Raw genomic sequence first — 6,756 nt, forward strand, 5'->3', positions numbered from 1 at the left:
TATATCTGTAACTCAATTTTGTTTTAAGATTTTGGATCATTTTTGCTATCATTATTCTGAATTCTTTTTCAGGTAGATTCCCTATACCCTCCTCTTTTTTTTGGTTTGGTGGGCATTTATGATATTCCTTTACCTGATGAGTATTTATATGCCTTTTCATCTTGTTTAGATTGCTCTGTTTTGGGTGGACTTTCTGTATTTTGGCAGTTTGTGATCCCTCTTTATTGTGGAGGTTCCTCCCTGTGAGTGGGGTTAGACGAGTGGCTTGTCAAGGTTCCCTGGTTAGGGAAGCTTGCATCCGAGTTCTGGTGGGTGGAGCTGGATTTCTTCTCTGAGGAGTGCAATGAAGTGTTGAGTAGTGAGTTTTGCAATATCTATGGTTTGGTGTGGTTTTGGGCAGCCTGTATATTAAAGCTCAGGGATATGTTCCTGTGTTGCTGGAGAATTTGCATGGTATATCTTGCTCTGGAACTTGTTGGCTCTTGGGTGAAGCTTGGTTTCAATGTAGGTATGGAGACTTTTGAATGAGCTTTTATCAATTAATGTCCCCTGTCTTCAGGATCTTTGGTGCTCTCAGGTTTTGGACTTAAGCCACATGCCTCTCATTTTCAGTCTTATTCTCACAGTAGACTCAAGACTTCCCCATACATATAGCACCAATGATGAGACATCTAGGTTAATGGAGAAAAGATTCTCCACAATGAGGAACACTCAGAAATTTTTGCTGAGTTACAAGGAGAAGAGAAGAGGGAGGTAAGAGATAGAGGTGACCAGGGCGGGAAGAGGGGGAATCAAAAGGGGAGAGAGCAATCTAGCCAGTAATCAAATCCCTATGTGATCTTCATAGTCTGGAATCCTCAGAGAAGTTCACGGAAGTACATCAAGAAGAGAAGAGGGAGGAATGAGCTAGAAGTGACCAGGAGGAGAAAAGGGGTGGTCAATAGGAAAGAGAGGCAGATCTAGCCAGTAATCAGTTCCTTACCTGTTCTCCACAGACTGGAATACCCAAAGAGATTCACCAGAGTTGGGTAGAGAAGAGAAGGGGAGGGAGGAGACAGAGGTGACCTAGGGAAGAAAAAGGAGAGTCAGAATGAGGAGAGGACAATCAAGGCAATAATCACTGTCCTAAGTAAAAATGGATACTGAAGATTGGATTCTTAAAGGTACAAAATTGATAACAAATACCAAAAAGCAAAGATTAAAAATCTAGAGTAGAGGTTAGACTCTCAAAAATACAATATTAAAAAAAATCACAAAAAATATAAAACATATATATGTTCAGTTCAGTTCAGTTCAGTCACTCAGTCGTGTCCGACTCTTTGCGACCCCATGAATTGCAGCACGCCAGGCCTCCCTGTCCATCACCAAATCCTGGAGTTCACTCAGACTCGCATCCATCGAATCAGTGATGCCATCCAGCCATCTCATCCTCTGTCGTCTCCTTCTCCTGCCCCCAATCCCTCCCAGCATCAGAGTCTTTTCCAATGAGTCAACTCTTCGCATGAGGTGGCCAAAGTACTGGAGTTTCAGCTTTAGCATCATTCCTTCTAAAGAAATCCCAGGGCTGATCTCCTTCAGAATGGACTGGTTGGGTCTCCTTGCAGTCCAAGGGACTCTCAAGCATCTTCTCCAACACCACAGTTCAAAAGCATCAATTCTTGGTGCTCAGCCTTCTTCACAGTCCAACTCTCACATCCATACATGACCACAGGAAAAAACATATTCTTGACTAGACAGACCTTTGTTGGCAAAGTAATGTCTCTGCTTTAGTTTGCTTTAAAAATAGGGTCTTTTTTTGCAACGTAATAGTTAGTTATAAAAAATGAAAATTAAAGGAGTAATAAATGACTTAAAGATAAAAAAAATTTAAAAAATGGTAATAGTAAAAATATGTCTAGGAATTTCTCTGGAGCTGTTGTGATAGTGTGGGGTCACTTCAGTTTCAGATAGTTCCTTCTTCCAGCTTATACTTCTCAAGATCTATAGGCCCCTCCAGTGTAGTTGGTGCTAACTGCAGGGTTTTAGTCTGTTGCACCTGTCACTTCCAAAGCACTTCCCTCTATTTATTTTGGCTTCCTCTGTTTGCAAGTCTCTTCAGTGTCTAATTTGTGCACTGAAACAAGTGCGCGAAGGTGGTCATTTATTTAGGCTCACTTGTTCAGTTATGCTGTGGGGAGGGAGAAACACTGAAAACAAATATCACTGGTGTGTGTGGGGAGTGCTTGCAGTGTCTTGGCCACACTGGGTTTGCCCCCACTCATGGCATGTGTGCTTTCCCAGTCTACACTGATCAGGCTCCAGGTTGTTCTGCAGGGGAACTGTCTAATCCGGGCCCTGGGTTGTGTGCACCTCCCAGGTCTAAGCCGCTCAGGTTCAGGTTCTTGGGTACTCCACAAAGGCACAGACTTGGTTGGGCCTGCATTTTGTGCCCTTCCCAGCTCCGAGTAGCTCAGGCGACCAGGTACTTTTCAAGCGCACATTCCCCAGGTTTGGTGTATCTTATCGCTTTCCCCATCCGACCACCTCGGTTTCCTGAGGTCGCAGTGGGAGCGCCGTCTCAGGTGTGCTGTGTGTCTCTTCTGGGTATCTGATCTCTGGCCGCAACCCTCCCGGTGGATGTCAACTGTCCAGGATCCCAGGAAGACTTGGTTAGCAACTGGGAACCTGCTCTCAGTTTGGTAGAGGATGCCGTCTCTGGGGCCAAGATTGCCCCTTTCTGGCTGTGGCTGTCACCCACCTGGCTCTCTGCCTCTGGTGGGAGATGGCCAGTCCACAGCCGGCTAGTTCTCCTCTGGTATTCACTCAGTCCTTTTTTCTGTGAGTGGCCCCGGCAGTGCCTTAGGTTAGGGCTTTTTGCCGGAAAGTTCTCTCTCTCTCTTTTCTCTCTGTCTCTGGCTATCTCACAGTTTGGGTTCCTGTCTCACCTTAGCTCCCTCAGATTGCCCTCAGGGCCTTTAGGCCCGGTCCTTACCCTAAGCAATGCAGCCCACAACTCCCTGTTTAGCCCCCACTTGCTGGTGGTGGATGTGAGCGTCTGGGCTACTTCTCCCCTGGGAGTTACTGTTAGGCACGTAATCTGTGGGTTTTGTTTATGTATTTATTTTTCATCCTGGTTATGTTGCCCTCTGAGATTCCAAGACTCCCCACAGACCCGCTGGTGAGAGGGTTTCCTGTTGTTTGGAAATTTCTCCTCTTTTATGACTCTCTCCCAGGATGGGTCTCCATCCCTAACTATTTTGTCTCTCTTTTTATCTTTTATATTTTGTCCTACTTCCTTTCAAAGACAATGGGCTGCATTTCTGGGTGCCTGGTGTCCTCTTCCTGCATTTAGAAGTTGTTTTGTGGAATTTGCTCAGTGTTCAAATGTTCTTTCAATGAATTTGTGGGGGAGAAAGTGGTCTCCCTGTCCTATTCCTCTGTCCATCTTATGGCCACACCCTCAACATAAATTATTTAAACTACTACAACATTTAAGTATTGTTGGTAAATTAAGCCAGGAGGTAAGTTTAAGTTTCTTCTCAGGTACTGAAAATATACCTTCCACTACCCAAATCTGTTCCCCTTTTCAGATTATCTCAGAATATAAATGTCTCCTTTGGAATAGCAAATATTTTAGAATACAAAATAGGATGCTTCAGTAGTACACTTCTGAGTGGTTCTCATACTACTTTATAAGTATGCCTGCCATCAGAGTCATGGCCAGCCTAGGATCACCTTCTGGGAATCAAAAGGGCAAAATAGACTCTGATACCAGCTCTAATCTCAATTTGCCTTATCCTAGATTGCCTTGTATTTTAGTCTTTATATATATATATACAGCTTGCTTTCACCAGACTGCCCAGTATTTTAGGGGACATTCAAATATCCTTTCATGTTTCCTTTTATCTCCCACAACTTGTGGAACAGTACTTGAACTATATAGCAATATAACCTATAAGAAGTTAGTGAATAGCAGGGTCAGAAATCACACATCAGACAACCCTGAAGACTATCTCAACTCTCTAGGTTATGAGGCTTACTCAATATTGGGCCTGCCCACTTTTGCATCTATGAGTGGGATTTAAGTTTCAACCATGATGGGGTGATGATAATCCCTATCAGACACCAAAAGTAAGTCAGAGAACAAGCAAGAGGTGAAGACTCAAGTCTCACCTATTCTTCTCAAAAATATTGATTATTTTAATATTGATTATTATGCCAAGTAGAATTCTTCTAGGTAAAAATTTAGTTTGAAGAAACAGTATCATTTTTATTTCATAAAGTCACTTGCATTTTATCTATAAATATGCATTCTGCCCTGAAACCTCAAGAATTGGCCACATTCCAAAAGTAAGAATAATTCAATAATATTTTAGAAGCATAGAATGAGGGCTGTGAGCATCTAGGTCTCATGACTGGCCTCAGAGGGCTAGATCATGAATCATTCTTCAATAAAAGTGGTCTTTACCCCCCAAACTACGTTAGGCTCCTATATTCTGTGCTCCCACAGCACCATGTGTATTTGGGGGTAAAATTTTACTTTATGCTGCAAAAAATGTTATTTTTCCATTTGGCCTAGGATAAGGATCCAAGTTGGTTAAAAAGCTGCCTAGTGGCTGGCGAGAGAGGCTCAGGAAAAACCCTGTTACCAGATAGTTGAGAGGGGCCTTTCAAAGGCTACTGAGATTCAACGGCTCCTGGCTGTGCTCTTGGTAGACGCCTCAGTTGGAGATCACCTGGCCTGTCAAGATCAGTCAGATGGTTGCTCATCTTCTTGATGTGTTCCACCTCCTCATCCAGGCAGTGGCCCTCCAGCAAGTTACAGAGATGAGTTCTGTGAAGGCAGAATACAGGGAACACAGATCCAAAAGGGCTTGTTACACATTTTTCTCCAGGGCCACAGCAGTTTCTATGGCATCCAGGCTGGCACTCCACTCATCTGGGGATAGCCTCTGCCAGTCCTGAAAGAGGGCACAGTTAATGTGCTGGTTTTATATCTTTGAGAGACACTCAGTGACCTTGCATTTCTCCTGGGCCACCTCGCAGAAGAGGTAGCCTTTGTTCTGTATGGCCATGTGGTCACTTTTTTAATAGAAGCCCAGAGAATGGTAAACATTAGAGACATGTAGATACAGAGTGACCTTGAAGTTGATGGCAACATCCACATTAGTGGAATAATTCTGATGAATCTGGGAGCTGATGGCTGATAATAAGGAGGTAACCACAAAAAACAGTGTTGGCTAGTCCCAGAAGCAGAGAAAGAGCCATAGGATAGTCCCTGAGGTAGTGACTTGGGAGGAGGTAAGAGAATGCTTGGAAGCTAAAAGAAGGGGAGCTCCTGTGTCTGTTCTGTCCAAATAATATTGAAACAAGAGACAGATGGCCAAGAATACTGCCCATTCTATTAGTACATAATTTCAAATTTGCAGAAAAGTTACAAGAATAGTACAATAAATACTTTACCCAGATTCTCCAATTGTTCCCCATTATTTCATTATTTGTCCTCTCTCTCTCTCTGCCTCTCAGTCTGTCTTTCTCACTTTTTCTTCCTCCTTCTTATCATATGAGAATAACTCACACACATGCTCACTTACCTATAAATATTTAAGTGTTTTTTCTTTAAGACATCTCTTATGTAACCACAGTAAGTTATCAAAATCAGAAAATTTAACATCTATCCAATATTATCTAATTCCAAATGAAAATTCAAATGTCTCAATAATGCCATGTGTAGGCTTTTATCTCCTAGTACATGAGAGAGCCCAGAATCAGGCACTGTATGTCAGCAGCGTTGCTAAATAAGATGTCCTTTATCCTATCCTTGGGGCTTCCCTGGTAGCTCAGCTGGTAAAGAATCCCAACTGCTGCAATGCAGGAGACCCCAGTTCGATTCTTGGGTCGGGAAGATCCCCTGGAGATGGGGTAGGCCAGTGAACAGTTACTTCAGTTAATGTCTTCACATCTTTCTTTTTCCAGTTGTTCTACCAATTACTTAGTGAAGAATCTTAAACTCTCTATGTTTGTGAGTTTTTCCATTTTTCTTTTTAATTTTGTTTTTTTCCTTCATGTGTTTCATGTGTTTCAGAGGTCTGTTGTTAGGTACATTCATGTTTATAATTGTTACTCTTTCCTGATGAAGCATTCCTTTTATATTTATGGAATACTATAGTTTCTCAATAACTATTTGTTGAATTAATTTAGATAAAAATACATAGTATATTATTAAGTTCAACATAAATGCAAAGTAAAGTAATACACGTTGATGTTTTCCTGAAGTAAAGACACTGGCTAGAGCTCCAAATTTTTGGAGACTTTTCAGAGCAATTCTTTTTATTATTTTTTTTAAGTATAAAAAAGCTGAACTTGTTGAAACAGGGAGTACACTGTGGTGCCAGAGGCAGGAGTGGGAGGTGGGGGGTGGGAGGTGGATGTAGAGGGGATGAAGGGGATTAAAATGTACAAAGTTTACAAATATACCTGTGCCTGCAATTTAGAACTAGGAACTAAAAAAGTAACTATTTATAGTATAAATAATGGACCTTACAAAATCAAATATCCAACAAAATTTTGTGTCCTTAGGATGAACACAAAAAATGCTTGATGTTAATAGTATTTATTTGATTTTGTCAAGTTCTTCCTCAGAATCTCCTGGAAACCTTGCTAACTATGGTTTGTAGTTTGGATGACCCCCACTAGAGGGTAGTCATATCCACTGAAATACACTTTTCTTTTTAATATATTTTAATAATGTAGTGTACTTCAGTGGATAAATAAAAA

Source organism: Bos javanicus, chromosome X, assembly GCF_032452875.1.
Source record: "Bos javanicus breed banteng chromosome X, ARS-OSU_banteng_1.0, whole genome shotgun sequence".
Lineage (NCBI taxonomy): Eukaryota > Metazoa > Chordata > Mammalia > Artiodactyla > Bovidae > Bos > Bos javanicus.